This window comes from Oncorhynchus gorbuscha, linkage group LG16 (assembly GCF_021184085.1).
Source record: "Oncorhynchus gorbuscha isolate QuinsamMale2020 ecotype Even-year linkage group LG16, OgorEven_v1.0, whole genome shotgun sequence".
NCBI classification, from domain to species: Eukaryota; Metazoa; Chordata; class Actinopteri; order Salmoniformes; family Salmonidae; genus Oncorhynchus; species Oncorhynchus gorbuscha.
Window position 1 is genome coordinate 64397993 of NC_060188.1, and position 21083 is coordinate 64419075.

Below are 21083 nucleotides of genomic sequence, written 5' to 3' on the forward strand. Positions count from 1 at the left end.
GAGTGAATACATTTAATTAATAAACAAACAAACACGAACAGCGCACCAACATGAAACAGATACAGGAAACAATGACGACTGGGGAAGAAACCAAAGGGAGTGACATATAAAGGGCAGGTAATCAAGGAGGTGATGGCGTCCAGGTGAGTGTCATTATGCGCGTAATTCTGGTGACAGGTGTGCGCCATAACGAGCAGCCTGGTAACCGGAGAGGGAGCACACCTGATAACTGTTCTACTCATTACCAAGGGAAAACACCTACAAACAAAAGATGAGCTTCAACTTTACCCAACGTTATTGCAACATGTGAAAAGACCTTACATTTAATAAGGAGTATAATTGTTGGATTAATAACTTGATGAATTAGATTAAATAAAGATATAGGCCTACTCAATAACATAAAATAACTATTTGGTGACAAATCTGAGGACTATAGTAAGTATGGTGAGTACCATAACTAGCAAACGTTAGCTAATTCAGAGAAAACGGGATTGTCTTTCCTCCCCTTTTTAACATTACAAGGAACAATTGTAAGAATTTTCCCATCCTGGAGTCAGACCTTGTGGGAATCTGTGGTAGAGAAGAAGAATGTATGACAATTTACCAAAGCCACTCTACAATTAGCCTACTAGCTAGATATCTAGCTATCATCAGAGACGGTATTAGAATCCTTCCTCCGATATCTCTGCTAGTCATCATCACTATCATGATATCGATCATTTAGGGTTTAGGCTTATACAGTAGCTCGGCCTACCTACCTAGTTGTTGTGTTATCCAGTTAGCTAGATAGCACTTACCTTCTCTCTCCTGTGTGGATGTTTTTTTGTCTTGTCTACAACAATGTCTGGATTTTGCACAAAACCTTGTTTTTCAGTTGGCTAACACATGTAACATGGTTTGTGCAGGCTGAAAAATTGTGCATTCAGATGCCATCGGAAATGTGAGCATTTGTAAGTATGGTGAAAAGCATTCGTTGTTTCACCTCTATAATTACAGACTGCAATTACCACCAGTTTGTTGTTAGTACAGTGTAACAATTAATTATTACAATGAATTACAATACTGTTAGTGTAATTACATATTAAAATGAAGTGTTACAGATTTTTTGTATATAGTGCAGATTCCTGCAGAGTAACTCTTCCTTTCCTTGATCTCTCCACCCGATCAAATTCTCTGTCTCTCAGATCTAATGGTCTAGTGCCCCACAGTCTCATCTTCCCTCTGATCACGTCTGCTCTCTCACCCCTCTCTGTACCCTGGAACCACTGGGTCCTACAGTACATGAAAACTATTTATACAATCTTTCTCCTGAGGGCAGCAAAATCACCTTGCGATCCTCCAACCCCCATGAATCGTGTCCGATCGAGCCCTGATGGGTAAGCTTGAGGGGACCAGGGAGGTCTCAATCTGTGATGCTGGACAGCAGTACGTGTGTGGCATGGAGTAGGAAGGAAGGACAGGTCACTCTAATTTCCTGGTTGGAGGGAGAGGGATGACCCCATATGACTAAATCACCATCCTGGCCTACGACACATACTGTGGCGACTTAGGGTGATGGTACTGCACAGTGTATGGACACACACAGACAAGCACACAAACACACATAAACACACAGATACATCATTGACATCACCATGGTAATAACAGAGATGACCCCAATCAAGGCGAGGAAAAAGGAAACATCACATTCCGTCACCAAGTCTACATTTTATTCCCTTTGCCATTGTACCCTCCTGATTACATGGCATTGGAGGTTGATCACTTGTAATTGAGTCCAGCAGAGGTGCAGATTAATAGCACAAATCACTGTGTAAAAGACTGTCATGGGGAGGGCACTGTCAGGGTTCAGGGAACCTGGTTACAAATAGGATTGGTTTTCTTTCAATTACTTTATCTGAGCTTGATTGACCTTGCTTGGGCACAATGGAACCAATGAAATAAACCCAAAAAGAACAAACCCAGCCCGGCCAGACTGGCTCAATCAATTAAAATGTCAAAGAAACTGAAAGAAAACCAATACTATTTGAACCAGTAGGTCTGGTCTAATGTCTGGGTCTGTGATCTCCAGGGTGAGTAGCAAGCCAGGGCTAATTTGAGTTTCCAATCTGTGATTTACTAGGGAGGAAAATCAGACCTGAGTTAAGCATGTGTAAATGTAACTTTATTCCTTTTTTTGCACTTTTCTCTTTAACAGTATTCTAATCTTGAATTTAAGCATGGGGAAATGATCAGTGCCAGCAAGATGCACGTTTGGTGTGGAGATCAAAGAAATGGAGGCGTGGTGAAGGTGTGTCTACAGACCAGGAAAAAGCTCGAGCGGGACCTACCATTTCCAAGTGGAAAAAGCATCTTTCTTTTATCCGATAGAAACAACAGCATTCTCCATGCACTGTAATTTATAAATTGATAAAAAAGCGAATGATAGGAGCTAGGTAAATGAGCAATCCGTTTGAAGAAGGGGATTGTAAATACACAGGAGAAGAAGGCTGACGTTTTATGTGTCCCCAACCGATTGTGTTTTTTTGTTTGTAAATTATTATTTTTACTTATTTTGTACATAATGTTGCTGCTACCGTCTCTTATGACCGAAAATAACTTCTGAACATCAGGACTGTGATTACTCACCACGAACTGGCAGAATGCTTTTTTCCTTTATTGAGTCTGACGAGCCCGACGCGGATTGATATACTGCTTTCTCGGGAACAGGCCCAGATCCCTGTGATTTGCGTGAAGACGAGGCAGAGAAAAATGAGCCAGAGGGCGGGCTGCCTTCTGAGAATTCATAGGCGATCGAATAAACCTCCACTTCCTTCCATTCTGCTAGCAACGTGCAATCTTTGGAGAATAATATAGATGACCTACGCGGAAGATTAAACTACCAAAGGGACATTAAAAACTGTAATATCTTATGCTTCACAGAGTTGTGGCTGAACGACACTATCAACATACAGCTGGCTGGTTATACGCTGTACCTGCAGGACCATGTATTTTTGTAAGTAACAGCTGGTGCACAATATCTAAGGAAGTCTCGAGCTATTGCTCGCCTGAGGTAGAGTATATCATGATAAGCTGTAGACCACACTATATACCTAGAGAGTTTAACTGTATTTATCATAGCTGTTTCCATACCACCACAGACTGAGGCTAACACTAAGACTAGAGGTAGACCAATTATGATTTTTCAATGCCGATACCGATTATTGGAGGACCCCCCCCAAAAAAAGCTGATACCGATTAATCGGCCGATTTTTATATATTTATTTATAATAATGACAATAACAACAATACTGAATGAACAATGAACACTTTTATTTGAACTTAATATAATACATCAATAAAATCAATTTAGTCTCAAATAAATAATGAAACATGTTCAATTTGGTTTAAATAATGCAAAAACACAGTGTTGGAGAAGAAAGTAGTAAAGTAAAAGTGCAATATGTGCCACGTTAAAAAGCCACAGTTTAAGTTCCTTTCTCAGAACAAGAGAACATATGAATGCTGGTGGTTCCTTTTAAAATGAGTCTTCAATATTTCCAGATAAGAAGTTTTAGGTTGGAGTTATTATAGGACTATTTCTCTCTATACCATTTGTATTTCATATACCTTTGACTATTGGTTGTTCTAATAGGTACTTTAGTTTTGCCAGCCTAATCTCGGGAGTTGATAGGCTTGAAGTCATAAACACTGCAGTGCTTGAAGCACAGCGAAGAGCTGCTGGCAAATGCAGGAAAGTGCTGTTTGAATGAATGCTTACGAGCCTGCTGCTGCCTACCACCGCTCAGTCAGACTGCTCTATCAAATCATAGACTTAATTATAATATAATCACACACAGAAATACGAGCCTTACACAGAACCCAAACCAGCTGCGTGAGTGCGCCAAACGCGATCACGACACGCAGGTTAAAATATCAAAACTAACTCTGAACCAATGACATTAATTTGGGGAGAGGTCAAAAAGCATTAAACATTTATTTCAATTTAGCTGGCACTTGCTAGCTAATTTGTCCTATTTAGCTAGCTTGCTGTTGCTAGCTAATTTGTCCTGGGATATAAACATGAGGTTGTTATTTTACCTGAAATGCACAAGGTCCTCTACTCCAACAATTAATCCACACATAAAAACGGTCAAACGAATCATTTCTAGTCATCTCTCCTCCTTCCAGGCCTTTTCATTGTTTAACTTATATGGTGATTGGCATCTAAACTTTCATAGTATTACCACGAAAACTGGCAAAACAGTTCTCTTTCAATCACCCACGTGGGTATAAGCTTCTATAAACCAATGAGAAAATGGGAGAACACAATAGAAATTCATGTTTGCAGACAATATTAACAAAATATGCAGGTTTAAAAATATATACTTGTGAATTTGTCGCTCTGGATAAGAGCGTCTGCTAAATGACTTAAATGTAATGTAATGTATTGAATTGATTTTAAGAAAGGTGTTGATGTTTATGTTTTCGCAAATGCGCTTGTTAAATCACCCTTTTGGCGAAGTAGGCTGTGATTAAATGATAAATGAACAGGCACCACATCAATTATATGCAACGCAGGACAAGCTAGATGAACTAGTAATATCATCAACCATGTGTAGTTAACTCGTGATTATGTTAAGATTGATTGTTTTTTATAAGATAAGTTTAATGCTAGCTAGCACCTTACCTTGGCTCCATGCTGCACTCGCATTACAGGTAGTCAGCCTGCCACGCAGTCTCCTCGTGGAGTGCAATGTAATCGGCCATTATTCAATGTCCAAAAATGCTGATTACCGATTGTTATGAAAACTTGAAATTAGCCCTAATTAATCGGCCAATCAGATTAATCGGTCAACCGCTAAGACAGCAGAGGCGGCGCTCCTAGGAGCCGGGGACTTTAATGCAGGGAAACTTAAATCCGTTTTACCAAATTTCTATCAGCATGTTAAATGTGCAACCAGAGGCAAAAAAACCCTGCACCACATTTACTCCACACACAGAGACGCATATCATGCTCTCCCTCGCCCTCCATTTGGCAAATCTGACCATAATTCTATCCTCCTGATTCCTGCTTGCAAGCAAAAATTAAAGCAGGAAGCACCAGTGACTAGCTCAATAAAAAGTGGTCAGATGAAGCAGATGCTAAGCTACAGGACTGTTTTGCTAGCGCAGACTGGGATATGTTCCGGGATTCCTCGAATGGCATTGAGGACTACACCACATCAGTCATTGGCGTCATCAATAAGTGCATCGAAGACATTGTCCCCACAGTGACCGTACATACATACCCCAACCAGAAATTATGGATTACCGGCAACAACCACACTGAGCTAAAGGCTAGAGCTGACACTTTCAAGGAACGGGACTCTAACCCGGAAGCATATAAGAAATGCCGCTATGCCCTCCGACGAACCATCACACAGGCAAAGGGTCAATATAGGACTAAGATCGAATTGTACTACACTTGCTCCGATGCTTGGCAGATGTGGCAGGGCTTGCAAACCATTACAGACTACAAAGGTAAGCACAGCCGAGAGTTGCCCAGTGACCCAAGCCTACCAGACGAGCTAAACAACCTCTATGCTCGCCTCGAAGCAAATAACACTGAAACAATAAGAGCACCAGCTGTTCTGGAAGACTGTGTGATCACGTTCTCCGCAGCCGATGTGAGTAAGACCTTTAAAAAGGTCAACATGCACAAGGCCGTGGGGCCAGACGGATTACCAGGACGTGTAGTACGAGCATGTGCTAACCAATTGGCAAGTGTCACTGGAGCTCCCCAGGGGTGCATGCTCAGTCCCCTCCTTTACTTCCTGTTCACCCACAACTGCATGGCCAGGCACGACTCCAACATCATCATTAAGTTTGCTGACGACACAGGCGGTCAGAGACCTGGCCGGGTGGTGCCAGAAAAACAACCTATCCCTCAATGTAATCAAGACTACGGAGATGATTGTGGACTACAGGAAAAGGAGCACCGAGCATGTCCCCATTCTCATCGACAGGGCTGTAGTGGAGCAGGTTGAGAGCTACAAATCCCTTGGTGTCCACATCAACAACAAACTAGATTGGACCAAACACACCAAGACAGTCGTGAAGAGGGCACGACAAAGCCTATTCCCCCTCAGGAAACTAAAAAGATTTGGCATGGGTCCTGAGATCCTCCAAAGGTTCTACAGCTGCAACATCGAGAGCATCGTGACCGGTTGCATCACTGCCTGGTACGGCAATTGCTCAGCCTCCGACCGCAAGGCACTACAGTGGGTAGTGCATACGAACCAGTACATCACTGGGGCAAAGCTGCCTGCCATCCAGGACCTCTACACCAGGCAGTGTCAGAGGAAGGCCTTAAATTGTCAAAGACCCCAGCCACCTCAGTCATAGACTGTTCTCTCTATTTACCACATGGCAAGCGGTACCGGAGTGCCAAGTCTAGGACAAAAAGGCTTCTCAACAGTTTTTACCCCCAAGCCATAAGACTCCTGAACAGGTAACCAATGGTTACCTGGACTATTTGCATTGTGCCCCCCCCCTCCCCCCAACCCCTCTTTTACGCTGCTGCTACTCTCTGTTTATCTTATATGCATAGTCACTTTAACTATACATTCATATACATACTACCTCAATTGGCCCGACCAACCAGTGCTCCCGCACATTGGCTAACCGGGCTGACTGCATTGTGTGCCACCACACGCCAATCCCTCTTTTTACGCTTCTGCTACTCTCTGTTCAACATATATGCACAGTCACTTTAACGATACCTACATGTACATACTACCTCAATAAGCCTGACTAACCGGTGTCTGTATATAGCCTTGCTACTCTTTTTTCAAATGTCTTTCTTCTGTTGTTTTATTTCTTTACTTACCCCCCACACACACACACACACCTTTTTTGGCACCATTGGTTAGAGCCTGTAAGTAAGCATTTCACTGTTAGGTTTACACTTGTTCTATTCGGCGCATGTGACAAATACACTTTGATTTGATTTGATTAACTGACATTTTCAACCTCTCCCTGTCCGAGTCTGTAATACCAATGTGCTTTAAGCAGACCACCACAGTGCCTGTGCCCATGAACACTAAAGTAACCTGCCTAAATTACTTCCGACCCGTAGCACTCACGTCTGTAGCCATGAAGTGCTTTGAAAGGCTTGTCATGGCTCACATCAACACCATTATCCAAGAAACCCTAGACCCACTCCAATTTGCATACCACCCCAACAGATCCTCAGATGATACAATCTCTATTGCACTGCACACTGCCCTTTCCCAACTGGACAAAAGGAACACCTATGTGAGAATGCTATTCAGCTCAGCATTCAACACCATAGGGCCTCAAAGCTCATCAATAAGCTAAGTCCCCTCCTGTACTCTCTGTTCACTCATGACTGCACGGCCAGGCACAACTCCAACACCATCATTAAGTTTGCAGATGACACAACAGTGGTAGGCTTTATCTTGACAACTACGATACAGCCTATAGGGAGGAGGTCAGAGACCTGGCCATGTGGTACCAGGACAACAACGTCTCCCTCAACGTAATCAAGACAAAGGAGATGATTGTGGACTACAGATAAAAGAGGACCGAGCACGCCCCCATTCTCAGCGACGGGGCTGCAGTGGAGCAGGTTGAGAGCTTCAAATTCCTTGGTGTCCACATCACCAACAAACTAACATGGTCCAAACACACCAAGACAGTCGTGAAAGGGGGCATGACAAAACCCATTCTCCTTCAGGAGACTGAAAAGATTTGGCATGGGTCCTCAGATCCTTAAAATGTTCTACAGCTGCAACATTGAGAGCATCCTGTTGCATCACTGCCTGGTATGGCAACTCCACGGCCTTCGACCGCAAGGCACTACAGAGCTCCCTGCCATCCAGGACCTATGTACCAGGCGGTGTCATAGGAAAGCTCTAAAAATTGTCAAACACTCCAGTCACCCTAGTCAGACTGTTCTCTCTGCTATCGCACGGCAAGCGATACCAGAGCGCCAGGTCCAAGAGGCTTCCAAACAGCTTCTACCTCCAAGCCATAAGACTCCTGAACATCTAATCAAATGGCTACCCAGGCTATTTGCATTGCCCCTCCTTTTATACCGCTGCTACTCTCTGTTGTTATCATCTATGCATAGTCACTTTAACAACTCTACCTACATGTACATATTACCTCAACTAACCGGTGCCCCCTCACATTGATCCTGTACCGGTACCCCCCTGTATATGGTCTCCCTATTGTTATTTTACTGCTGCTTATTAATTACTTGTTACTTTTATTTCTTATTCTTATCCGTATTTTTTAAAACTGCATTGTTGGTTAGGGGCTTGGAAATAAGCATTTCACTGTTGTATTCGGCGCATGAGCCTAATACAGTTTGATTTGATTTTAGAGGATTTTTCCCTATGATCCCTGGAGACCACTGTGAAACCAGCCATATGGAAGCAAACTGAATGTCATATCAACATGACATGTATTGCGGCCCTTTTTCCACAGTGAAGTAGGCTATAAATAGCTGTGCCTATATTCAGTGTTTTAATTGTATGCCCTCATAATTTGTTAGGAGGAAATTTGGAGACCCAAGCTGTAGGCTTCTGTTGATTTATTGCTTTAAAATATTGGCCGGGTCAATGGCCGACCGGGCTGGGTTAAAGACAAGTGAAGTCTGGGTCGAAGCCTTATGAGGCTGGCTCAAAGGCTGGAACAAAAACTAGTGAGGCTGAGTCGGGGCAGAGCGCTGGGGGAAGCATTACATTTACATTTTAGTAATATAGCAGATACTCTTATCCAGAGTGACTTACGGGAGCAATTAGGGTTAAGTGCCTTGCTCAAGGTTCCATCGACCTATTTTTCACCTAGTCATCTCTGGGATTCAAACCAGTGACCTTTCAGTTACTGGTCCAGCGCTCTTAATTGCTAGGCTGCCTATGGGAGAGGACTCTTGAGAATGGGCCGCAGACGCGCGGAGGTGAATAATGTCTTCTAACCTGACCTGGCTGGTTTGGCGGGAAGGAATTGTCAGGAAGGCAGGTAGCTTGCTAGTCCTTGATGCGAGTGTTGTGTTCCACACTGATTGTCTAGTATAGCATCCATGATTCGTATAATGGATTGGATAGTCTATTTTGTTGATGTGTTTTTGTCAGAAATGACTAGGTGATGTGGGGGTTCTATTTCCGTTGTATTTTGAGATGCTACTCGTTGAGATAAACGTCAGCCTTAACTAAGAACAAGTGTTGTTTTTTACATAACAGATTATTATCGACAGCGAGAAACAAGAGGTAGAGGTTTAGTGAACAAGACCTGATGGGAGTGGGTGCGAAATGCAACAAAATATTACAATAACAGGAACTGGGTAGGGTGAGTGTTTACACAGGCATTGATTGGTGATGGGAGGAGTAGTAAACTGATTGATTAGTGGGACGGGAGGAGTTGTAAATGTTTCAGGTGTGGTCTTTCCCTCCAAACTTCAGCTAAATTACACATAACACCATGAAGCTGAGCTGCTGCTGTGGGATGTAGATGTACTCACTGACAGGAGATCAGAGTGTTTGCGATCTCTCCCTGCATGCCTGCTGTGATTCACACCACTGACAGGAGATCAGAGTGTTTGCGATCTCTCCCTGCATGCCTGCTGTGATTCACACCACTGACAGGAGATCAGAGTGTTTGCGATCTCTCCCTGCATGCCTGCTGTGATTCACACCACTGACAGGAGATCAGTGTTTGCGATCTCTCCCTGCATGCCTGCTGTGATTCACACCACTGACAGGATATTAAACCAGCTCACCCACCCTCACTTCCCAGTCTGTCTGCCGCTGACCTGATCTCCTCCTCTCCTCTCCGGATTCTTAAACATTATTTTCTCCTTCACCACCATATGGAACAGAAGTGAAGAGCAGCTCTCTGATGAAAATAATTCCCCTCACGCAGTGCATTCTCCATTCCTGTGGTGTGACTGGCCTAATGATGTCCTTGGTAATAATGATAATGTCATACTGATCCATTGACCACCATCGTCCTCTAGTCTACACCCCAAGCACTGTTTTATTTTTTATTTTTTTATTTCACCTTTATTTAACCAGGTAGGCCAGTTGAGAACAAGTTCTCATTTACAACTGTGACCTGGCCAGGACAAAGCAAAGCAGTGTGACACAAACGACAACACAGAGTTACACATGGAATAAACAAACATACACAATAGAAAAAAGTCAATATACAGTGTGTGCAAATGAGGTAAAATAAGGGAGTTAAGGCAATAAATAATATTATTATTATTATTATTATTATTATATATTAAATAGGCCATAGTGGCGAAATAATTACAATTTAGCAATTAAACACTGGAGTGATAGATGTGCAGGAGACAAATGTGCAAGTAGAGATACTGGGGTGCAAAGGAGCAACAAACAAAAAATAACAGTATGGGGATGAGGTAGTTGGATGGGCTATTTACAGATGGGCTATTTACAGGTGCAATGATCTGTAAGCTGCCCTGACAGCTGGTGCTTAAAGTTAGTGAGGGAGATATCAGTCTCCAGCCTCAGTGATTTTTGCAATTCGTTCCAGTCATTGGCAGCAGAGAACTGGAAGGAAAGGCGGGCAAAGGAGGAATTGGCTTTGGTGGTGACCAGTGAAATATACCTGCTGGAGCTCGTGCTCTGGGTGGGTGCTGCTATGGTGACCAGTGAGCTGAGATAAGGCGGGGCTTTACCTAGCAAAGACTTATAGATGACCTGGAGCTAGTGGGTTTGGCGAAGAATATGAAGCGAGCCAGCAAACGAGAGCATACAGGTCGCAGTGGTGGGTAGTATATGGGACTTTGGTGACAAAGTGGATGGTACTGTGATAGACTGCCTCCAATTTGCTGAGTAGAGTGTTGGAGGCTATTTTGTAAATGACATTGCCGAAGTCAAGGATCAGTAGGATAGTCAGTTTTACGAGGGTATGTTTGGCAGCATGAGTGAAGGATGCTTTGTTGCGAAATAGGACGCCGATTCTAGATTTAATTTTGGATTGGAGATGCCGTCAGAATCTATCTAGAGGATATTGAAGGAGTCAGGCGCAGGACACAGGTAAGAGTAAAACCACTGTATTTACTCCATCCGAGAACGGAACAAAAATCCCGTTATAAAACAAATACAAAACAGGATACGAACTCCAACACACGAAAGACAATCATGCACAAAACAGAAAGGGAAACCAGAGGGTTAAATAAGGAACATAATCATGAGATGGGAACCAGGTGTGTAAAACAGACAAAACAAAAGGAAAAATTAAACATGGATTGGTGGCAGCTAGAAAGCCGGTGACGTCGACCGCCGAACACCGCGCGAACAAGGATGGGAACAACTACTGTGGAAGTCGTGACAGATGCTTAATGTGAGTCTACAGTTTATAGTCTAATCAGACACCTAGGTATTTGTAGATGTCCACATATTCTAAGTCAGAGCCGTCCAGAGTAGTGTTGCTGGACTGGTGGGCAGGTGCTGGTAGGGTCAGAAGTATACAGAATAGTGTCGTCTGTGTAGAGGTGGATCAGAGAATCCCCAGCAGCAAGAGTGACATCATTGATGTATACAGATAAAAGAGTTGACCCAAGAATTGAACCCTGTGGCACCCCCATAGAGACTGCGAGAGGTCCAGACAATAGGCCCTCCGATTTGACACACTGAACTCTGTCTGAGAAGTAGTTGGTGAACCCGGCGAGACAGTAATTTGAGAAACCAAGGCTGTTGAGTCTGCCGATAAGAATGTGGTGATTGACAGAGTCGAAATCCTTGGCCAGGTCTATGAATACAGCTACAGAGTATTGTCTCTTATCGATAGAGGTTATGATATTGTTTAGGACCTTGAGCGTGGCTGAGGTGCGCCCATGACCAGCTCGGAAACCAGATTGCATAGCGGAGAAGGTATGGTGGGATTCTAAATGGTCGGTGATCTGTTTGTTAATCTTAGGGCTGATATCTCGTTAACTGGATTGATATGACAACAGCCAGTGAAAGTACAGAGCTCCAAATTCAAACAACAGAAATCTCATAATTCAAATTCCTCAAACATACATGTACCATATACCATTTTAAAGGTAATCTTGTTGTTAATCCCACCAATGTGTCTTATTTCAAATAGGCTTTACAGCGAAAGCACCACAAACGATTATGTTAGGTCACCGCCAAGTCACAGAAAAATTCAGCCATTTTTCCAGCCAAAGAGAGGAGTCACAAAAAGCACAAATAGAGATAAAATGAATCACTAACCTTTGATGATCTTCATCAGATGACACTCATAGGACTTCATGTTACACAGTACATGTATGTTTTGTTCGATAAAGTGCATTTTTATATAACAAAACCTCAGTGTACATTGGCGCTTTATGTTCACTAGTTCCAAAAACTGGTGATATACCGGCCACCAGTTTACAGAAATGCTCATTATAATTGTTGATGAAAATACAAGAGTTAGACATGGAAATATATCAACTTCTCCTTAATGCAACTGCTGTGTCAGATTTCAAAAAAGCTTTACGGAAAAAGCAAACCATGCAATAATCTGAGAACGGCACTCAGAAAACAAATAGATATATCCGCCATGTTGGAGTCAACAGAAATCAGAAATAACATTATAAATATTCACTTACCTTTGATGATCTTCATCAGAATGCACTCCCAGGAATCCCAGTTCCACATGAAATGTTTGGTTTGTTTGATAATGTCCATCATTTATGTCCAAATAGCAACTTTTGTTTGCGCGTTTGGTAAACAAATCCAAAGTCACAAAGAGCGTTCACTAGTTGCAGACGAAATGTCAAAAAGTTCCGTTACTGTCCGTAGAAACATGTCAAACGATGTATGGAATCAATCTTTAACATAAAACTTCAATAATATTCCAACCGGAGAATTCCTTTGTCTTCAGAAAAGCAAAGGAGTGCGAGCTACCTCTCATGTGAAATGCGCGTGACCAGCGCGTAACTGCTGGCAGACCTCTGACTCAATCTTCTCTCATTCTCTCCCCCTTCACAGTAGAATCCTCAAACAAGTTTCTAAAGACGGTTGACATCTAGTAGAAGCCTTAGGAAGTGCAACATAACCAATATCCCACTGTGTATTCAATAGGGGCTGAGTTGAAAATCAACCAACCTCAGATTTCCCACTTCCTGTTTGGACTTCCTCTCAGGTTTTTGCCTGCCATTTGAGTTCTGTTATACTCACAGACATCATTCAAACAGTTTTAGAAACTGCAGAGTGTTTTCTATCCAATACTAATAATAAAATGCATATATTAGCAACTGAGACTGAGGAGCAGGCAGTTTACTCTGGGCACCTTTTCATCCAAGCTACTCAATACTGCCACTGCAGCCATATGAAGTTAACTTGGCTTTCGAAGACCTTAGGAAGACAGGGTAGAATAAAAATAGGTCTGTAGCAGTTTGGGTCTAGAGTGTCTCCCCCTTTAAAGAGGGGGATGACTGGGGCAGCTTTCCAATCTTTGGGAATCTCAGATGATATGAAAGAGAGGTTGAACAGGCTAGTAATAGGGGTTGCAACAATTTCGGCTGATAATTTTAGAAAAAGAGGGTCCAGATTGTCTAGTCCTGCTGATTTGTAGGGGTCCAAATTGTGCAGCTCTTTCAGAACATCAGCTATCTGGATTTGGGTGAAGGATAAATGGGGGAGGCTTGGGCAAGTTGCTGTGGGGTGTACAAGGTTTTTGACCAGGGTAGGGGTGGCCATGTGGAAAGCATGGCCAGCTGTAGAAAAATGCTTATTTAAATTCTCAATTATAGTGGATTTATCGGTGGTGACAGTCTTTCCTAGCCTCAGTGCAGTGGGCAGCTAGGTGGAGGTGCCCTTATTCTCCATGGACTTTACAGTGTCACATAACATTTTGGAGTTTGTGCTGCAGGATGCAAATTTCTGTTAGGAAAGCAAAGGCTAGCTTTTTCAAACAGCCTGTGTATATTGGTTCCTAACTTCCCTGTTCCTAACTTCACTGTAGTCCTCCATACAGTACAGTAACTACAGGAAACACTTGTAAAAGCAACCTGGTTGTCATTCTTTATAAGTTGCATATCGGTCACCAAAATGTCTAGTCACTAATGGTTATGAGGTGACTTTAGTTAATGAGCTTCAGCTAAAAACACATGATCCTTTATCTAGCTAAGCTAGATGATACTAGTAGCCAAATGGTAGTGAGGCGATGTGCTCCCCCCTCTGGGAATAGAAGATAAAACAGGAGGAATGGCTGGGAAGAGGGAGGATATGACTAATGAGTGTTCAGCAGTTGGTAAAAACACCACCATTCTGAATGCAATATGTTGGGAGTGGATGGTGGTGTAAACTCCCTCCCTCTACCACAGTGACCATGACTATGATTCTGGTCTAAAAAAGGAAGGATTTCTATTGTTTCTCCCTCCAACATTACTGTTGCTAAAATCTGCACGGCTTTGCTGCGGCAGCAGCAGGTGAGGCAGTGACAAATTGGAGGAGAGTAAGTTTGATTAGACCAATGCTTTTAGAGGGTCCTTTTGTTAGCAGGGAGCAATTACGATTACAGGATAAATCAACCAGCTACGCAGCCGGCTTAGACTGTGTACAACCAGATAACGTTGCCAAGGAAACCCTCCTGGAGAACCAATAAGCACTCTCTCCCTCTCCCCCCTAAACCCCGATATGTGCTAACAATTAATACCTTGACTAGCAGGCAAAAGGGAGGGAGCAGGGGAGGTAGGTCACACAAATCCCCAGGTGCTTAACAAATGCCAGTCTTTTCCCTCTCTCTCTTTGTATGAGGAGGTAGAATTAGTCACATATTGAAAATGGAATGAGAAAAGACATTTCAATCAAATATATTAAAGACAGAATGGGACTAGGGAATGAAATGAGAATGGTGCATACATAACCCCATGAATCCACTCCCACATGCAATATAGGCAACAGCTACTGAATGCCTTTTGAATGAATGTTGTGAATACACAGTTCTAAAAGTGTAATTATTATCCCAGGAGACAATCCATACAGACTATTATGATGATGGCTATGACTGTGATAATTCAAGGCCAGATAAACAAACCCATTGCATAGTCCAATGTGTGTGTGTGTGTGTGTGTGTGTGTGTGTGTGTGTGTGTGTGTGTGTGTGTGTGTGTGTGTGTGTGTGTGTGTGTGTGTGTGTGTGTGTGTGTGTGTGTGTGTGTGTGTGTGTGTGTGTGTGTGTGTGTGTGTGTGTGTGTGTGTGTGTGTGTGTATTAGAGAGCTATCGGGTCCAGTCATTAGGGTCCATGATTGATTTCAACACTCACCGCAGATCAGATCAATGGTCTTGGGTCCTATCCATTAACAAGCACCCAATTATAGTTATGGACGTTCTGCTTTAGTCGGTTTATTGGCCACCAGTGAAACACTCGGCCTGCCTACCCAGACAGACACAACAGACCCTCAGAGCTATTGATCCAGCTACCAATATGTCAAAATCATGAGCAAGAGGGCAACATAAAAACAGATTTTAAAAATCTGGATGAACACACATCAAAGTCAAACTTTTACAATTCATAACATGCCTGATCCATCCAAATCATTAATCTTAGTTACTCCACTGTATCCAACTCAGTTGAGCTGCTATCGGAGCTCATTTGTACCACGCTGCTTATTAGCTGTGACTCGCCATGCCAATAATTAGCAACCACATTAACTAGGACAGGAAATGGTCTGTAATTGAAGGTGGCTAAGTCAATTTTGACTTGTAGTGTTCCCTCAGTCCTTTCACAGAGTAGAGGAGTGAGGACATGTTGTTAGAGGGCAAAGTGCTACACTATAGCAGAGGAATAACAATGAGTCAGGAAGGGCTATAGGACAAGTCAGTGCGCGAAACACAGAGCAAAGACATTACGCCCCTGTTGCCTAAAGTCAAACCAGCCCTGGAGTAGGGGGAGACGGGGCAATTGTATATTTTTGGTCTTTTGCTCTATTGCTGGGACGCTTGAACTAGGCCAGTCATTTTTTATAGAAGAAATGTGCATCTGTCTCCAAATCATTCATACCATTTAAATCTCTGTACATAAAACGGTTGAATCACAATATTGATTTAAATCGGAATAGTCCAGACTTTGCATTTGGCTCCATGCCAAACAGTAGTTGGGGTCAAATATAACACTTAAAAAATGTACTAAATAAACACACTTTTATTCAGTTTTGATTTTATCTTTATTTTATCAGAGAGTCATACTAATACCAAGGTATGTTTTACAGATAAGCCCTGAATTACAGTACCAGTCAAAAGTTTGGACCTCCTCGTTCAAGGGTTTTTATTGATTTTTTACATCAAAACTATGAAATAATGTAGTAACCAAATAAGTGTTAAACAAATTTTATATTTGAGGTTCTTCAAAGTAGTCACCCTTTGCCTTGATTACAGCTTTACACACTCTTGGCATTCTCTCAACCAGCTTCATGAGTAGTCACCTGGAATGCATTTCAATTAACAGGTGTGCCTTGTTAAAAGTTCATTTGTGGAATTTAATTCCTTCTTAATGCGTTTGAGCCAATCATTTGTGTTGTGACAATGTAGGGGTGGAATACAGAAGATAGCCCTATTTAGTAAAAAAACAAGTCCATATTATGGCAAGAATAAGCAAAGAGAAATTACAGTCCATCATTACTTTAAGACATGAAGGTTAGTCAATACGGAGCATTTCAAGAACTTTGTGCAGTCACAAAAACGATCAAGCGCTATGATGAACCTGGCTCTCATGAGGACCGCCACAGGAAAGGAAGACCCAGAGTTACCTCTGTAGTTGAGGATAAGTTCTTTAGAGTTACCTGCCTCAGAAATGGGCAATTAACTCCACCTCAGATTGCAGCCCAAATAAATTCTTCACAGAGTTCAAGTAACAGACACATCTCAACATCAACTGTTCAGAGGAAACTGCGTGAATCCGGCCTTCATGGTCAAATTGCTGCAAAGTAACCACTACTAAAGGACACCAATAAGAAGAAGAGACTTGCTTCGGCAAAGAAACACGAGCAATGGACATTAGACCGGTGGAAAGATGTCCTTTGGTCTGATGAGTCCAAATGTTAGGTTTTTGGTTCCAACCACCGTGTCTTTGTTAAACACAGATTAGGATGATCTCCGCATGTGTGGTTCCCACCGTGAAGCATGGAGGAGGAGGTGTAGTGGTGCTTTGCTGGTGACAATGTCAGTGATTTATTTAGAAATCAAGGCACACTTAACCTGCATGGCTACCACAGCATTCTGCAGTAATACGCCATCCCACTTGGTTTGCGCTTAGTGGGACTATCAACAGGACAATGACCCAAAACACACCTCCAGGCTGTGTAAGGGCTATTTGACCAAGAAGGAGAGCGATGGAGTGTTGCATCAGATGACCTGGCCTCCACAATCACCCGACCTCAACCCAATTGAGATGGTATGGGATGAGTTGGATGGCAGAGTGAAGAAAAAGCAGCCAACAAGTGTGGGAACTCCTTGCCAAGAGTGTGCAAAGCGGTCATCAAGGCAAAGGGTGGCTACTTTGAAGTATCTCAAATATAAAATATATTTTGATTTGTAACACTTTTTTGGTTACTACAGGATTCCATGTGTAATTTCATAGTTTTGATGTCTTCACTATTATTCTACAATGTAGAAAATAGTAAAAATAAAGAAAAACCCTGAGTAGGTGTGTCCAAACTTTTGACTAATACTATACATTAATTACAGAAAAAACACCAATATGAATACAAAATGCAAGCAGAAAGAAAAACAGTCTTTAAAAAAAACAACACATTCATCATTAAAAAGGTCCTCAATCAGCTTTCTGAATTGCCCTAGAGGCACCAGAACATAACATTTTAAAGCTGATATACCCAACTCCGTAGAGACCAAAGTAATTTCCAGAGTTAACATCGCTGAGACTGAGTGTGTATGTTACGAGTTACCCCGGTCTCAGCGATGTTAACTCTGGAAATTACTTTGGCCTCTACTGAGTTAGGTATATCAGCTTTAAAATGTTCTTTAGCAATGATGTTAGGTACAGGGGCACTTTTTATAAAAGGGCTTTATAATGAAAACAGCAATGTAATAACCTACGTGAAAATCAACCAACTTTCCAGTAGAGAATGCAGTGATGAGTGCAACAAGAGTTGCCTGTCATAAAGCACAGTGCGCTATGATAAACTGCATCTAATTGCTTTTTATGAAGTGGCAGCTGCGTTCATATGAAGTCACCATAGTCTAGGACCAATAGGACTGTTGAATAATTTGCTTTCTATTTGGCGAAAGGCAGACATATTTCTATAGAAAAAGCCAATTTTTATCCTCAACTTCTCAATATGCTTTTTAAAAGACACAAATATCTGGATAGATGTCAAGTAGGGACAAGATCAATATGGACATAATCCAAAGTACATATGCACCTTTTTGTAATGTCCAGAAAACCTCATTTAACACCATCACTCAATACACATTGAGTTCGATCTGTCATGTCATTTTTTTAAACAGTTACATGCAGCCTACTCCAGGCCGATTGAGGAAAGCCTCTGAATTAGCAGTGAGTGATGAAACGTATCAGGTCAAAGAAGAGGGTAGCACAATGTTGCCTTTTATCCATACAGTTAAACACATCAGTTATAACTAGGGATGCAGCAGAGATAGTACTATGACCTGGTATAAAAACTCAACTGATGTACATTTAGAAATACATTTCAAAGATAAGATCTCAGCTGAGAAGGAATCAAGGATTCTAATAAGGATTCTAATATTTTATGGGCCGCCTTCCAAATCTTGGGGATAGTACCAGATATAACCGTCAGGTTAAAAATATAGGTTCATGATTCAGCAATCAGGGGGGCAGAGAGCTGTAAATTGTTGAAATGAAAACAAAAATTCACTAGAAGTTGATGGGTTAACCGTCGAGTTAGCTAGAGGCTGGCAGATAATTGCTAGGCAGGAAAAAAGAGGAATTTGTACACTTTAGCGCACTTCCCTTTAAAAAAATGTGTTTATGAATTATATCAGACAGAGTATGTAATGATTTTGCGAGAAATATGTATTTTTATGTACCTGACCAATATTTACAGTTATACCCATATGTGCATGGGCATTCAGTCTCAAAACAGTTTGAACAGTCTGATGGTTCTCAGTTCATATCTGTTTACAACTTCTTTGGCACTCTACATGACCCCAAGGCTATTTAAAGTTATTATTGGTATAATTCATATCTTAAAATGAAAATAGTTTTGTTTTTTAAATAATTTGGCTCCTTGGCTCAGGGCCATTTTAGCACTCTGTTACAATTGTCCCCAACCTTAGCAGTCAAACTCAAGAGAGTTGTGACATTTAGCCAACATGGTGATGAACATTATGCTAGTTTGAAATATTGGACAGTACAAAAAATATATATTCATCCGGTTGAAAAAACTAAGTTCACCCCTAAAAAGCACACATTTGCTTATAAAACGAACAAATTTTGATATTTGGCAAAAACCTTTCTAGTAGGGAGAGAACCTAAACAGGTACGTACTGAGTGAGTTCATTGCTCTAGCTTATTTCTGTTTGGAGAAATTCAAGTTGTTACAATTTCCACCAGTCTCCCCTACACAGTTTTGATTCAAGCGATATGCCCAACACGAACCAGGCTGTGCTGGCTCTGATATTTTACTTTCACATGGTCCTTTCCAGCATGGCTCAAGCAACTCTGGTGGATGTGTACCCAGGCCAGTCCAGTACGGCTCGGCCCTATGGTGCGAATCAGGCTAGTATACGTAATGCTCTAGTGCTGCCTGTTTCAATGGAGCTGTGGATTTTTGCCAAGCGGTTTCTGATCGTAGTGCCTCTGTGCTTCATTGATTAATTATAGTCATTAGAGGTTAGAAAGTCACCTCAACTGGCGTTAGGGGTGAAAATCACTGCCCGATTAAAATTAATCAGAATGGAAGCCTGCAGGAGGCCAGCCAGGGCTCCAGAGGATAAAGATTGGCTGGCTGCTGAGACCTGGTTAGAGAAAAGCACTATGATTTAAGACAAAGTCAACAGCTGCTGCTATGGAAAAGAAAGGACTATTTTTTTCATTTTATGTCCTTTTATTATTTAAAAATACAGCACAAAAATGACACACAAATAAAAAATAAAAACAGGTTTGATCACACAATGTGCAAACAAAGCCCCGAAAGAAAAAATATTAATACAATATTAGTACACTTCTTTTAAAAGCTACAGTAAATATCATGTTAGTAGTTCTTATCATTAATTTCCGGAGTTGAGAGGGACTGTACAATATGACTCTGTACAGTTTGTCAGCAGTTGAAGGTCTATTCTACTAAAATACTATATATATATATATATATATATATATATATATATATATATATATATATATATATATATATATATATATATATATATATATATATATATATATATATATATATATATATATATATATCTGGGCCCCCTCCAGACATTCACACACACACTCAGTTCCCTGGGCTTGGAGAGAACTGACAGCTTTTCCACCTTGGGGTAGTGCATGGGGTGGGTTTTACTTCACAACCTGCGTCGGTGCAGCAGGAGGATGTGGCTCCTGTCCCATGGGTGTGAAGTTACACCTGCCACAATGAGGAGAGGCGCGGGACTATTGTACAATTCAGAAAGTGCTCTACACCCATCACCTCCACTTCATCCACCCCAAATCTACCACATTCTATTCACACACAGAACGGGCTCTGTTACAATAACCATGCTAGTATACTATTTAGAATCTGGACACGCACACATCCATGTCAAACTTATACAATCCATAACATGGCTGATCCATCAAATAATCATTCATATTCATTGGAACTAAGATGCTAGTGTGGATCCTGAAACAGAGCTATAGTGCCCAGCTGAATGAACAGGCTTTCACCCTCTACTGTTATTGATAACACCCAGCGATCATGTTTTAGATACACATTAACCAAGCAAAGTACTGCAGAGCATCATTATACATACAGAGCACTAGAGTAAGTGTGGTGAGATAAGTTCTAGAGATCGTGTCACATTTACAGTAGATTTACACATACAACCAAAGCCTTCATACAAATAAAACTAAAAATTAAATAATGAATTAAAAAA